We start from the raw sequence: 1,950 nt of genomic DNA, 5'->3' as shown, positions 1-1,950 counted from the left end.
CAAAACTAAATGCAAGAAACACGTGTAGCAACATGTACACTCACACAGTTGCAGTGCTAGCTTAAACTTTTCACTTGATTAACGGGACAAGAACATATATCAAAGAAACACATAGAAGAACATTAGGAATTTACACGATGTATGGCATCCACTACTCTAAAATCTCCTTAGTCACAGACATTTTAATACAGACGTGAAAATTTTAGTGCTTTTTGGATATAGTTTCACTACTTTGTTACATAGAAATCTGCACGCTTCTGTGGCCGAGGACGCTAACGCCCGTTTGTGCGTGGCGCTCGACCTTGCGGTAAGCCTGTTCGAACCCTGATGGTGGAAAAAATTCTCACTGTCAGTATTTGGTCGGCAAGGTGAGGGAGACGTGGTGTGAAGTTCCTGATCACCAGACTTCGCGCCATTGTCTCACGAAGCATGGGCATGTGACACTGTTGATGGTGACTTGTCCGTCAGATGTGAACGTTAAGTTAGGCTGCCCTCTTGATGCTATTCGCGTAAAGTAGGCTATGTGCCAGCATAGTTTCACATTCTCCCTATCACCACCACCACCACCACCACCACCACCATCACCATCGCGCGACCACTTCGTATTAAAAAAAGTTACAATGGAGTATGTTTAAATAAAAAACACAGAAGTTTGTAAGTTGAATGGATACAACGTGGAGAAGTAATTTAATTAGTTCCGCGACTGGATCATCGCGACCAATCCAGCTACCACGAAAGGTTGCTTGCAAATGTGTCATCACTTGTCCGCTGGATCGCACGGGGAGTCAGTTGTGCTGAAATCGAATGCGACGACGAATATGCATGGGAACATCGTTCAGCATGTCTGGCAGAACCTCTCGCAAAACAGGAAATATCAGGTCGTTGCGAGAGAATGTAAGTCACAATTAAACATTCTCCGACAGTGCCAACCCGCCTGTTAAGGGTGAATTTGCGTTGTGAGGCGTGTGTACGTGTAGATGTGGCCTCACATCCACCCACAAATGAAGCCTGTGAACGTTCTTCACACCCTCGGGTGAGAACGCAGCCTCATTGGTGAATAGAACACTCGCTTTGAAGTTTCGGTCCGCAGCGGATTCTTGCAGAAACCACCTCCCAGATCCCATTAGATTGCTGTAGTCCCTCGACTGCAATGCCTGGACGCGTTGTAAATGAAACGGATGCAGTCCTTGGTCGTGCGCAATATGGCAGACGGAGGGTTGGTGGATATTAGCAGCGCGAGATACCTCGTGTACTTGTTCATGGCGTACTCTGCACCCTTTCGAGATAGCTTTATTCCATCGCAACTGTTCGTGTTTGTTGGCAAACAGCACCCGGATTCTGCACATGGTCGAGCTGGTTTCGCATGAGCGGCGATGCGTGCTGGCGAATAATGGGAGGCACGTACCTTTCTGTAAGGATATGTCGTCCGGTTTCTCGCACATAGCAGTTGGCCTGCCATAAATAAAGTAAATCTCAGCCATTTCGCGGTACCTATAGCTGGCCATGTTACTCCCAATGCTTCCACGGCGTGAATGGCGATGGTCTCGGTGCGCTTCGCCCTTGCATAGCAGCTATCCCCGGTTCCTACGTGGTTACTGATCCTTCTTTATGCCCAATGTTCCATGTCAGTTATACACACATTAATCACACTCTTGTCTGCAATGATTGCTATGTAAGCTCTTTGGTTTTAAATTTATTTGGCGGGAAATGTTGTAAGACGTTGTGGTCTCCTGACCTTCATTGCTTAGATATTCCGCCCTCACAATATTATTCTGCACATCAAGACGCTTCATTCGAACCCAAACTCGATAAGATAGTCAATGTTGTATTAATTCATGTAAACGATATGCAAATAACAAGTAAGCGCACCTGGTTGAAATACTCGAGGCTGGCGTACATACATACATTCCAGACCCAACGGTCACAAAAACGTTTAGTTCAGGTGAGCAA

Source organism: Schistocerca cancellata, chromosome 5 (genome assembly GCF_023864275.1).
Source record: "Schistocerca cancellata isolate TAMUIC-IGC-003103 chromosome 5, iqSchCanc2.1, whole genome shotgun sequence".
NCBI lineage: Eukaryota > Metazoa > Arthropoda > Insecta > Orthoptera > Acrididae > Schistocerca > Schistocerca cancellata.
This window is presented reverse-complemented; position numbering follows the sequence as displayed.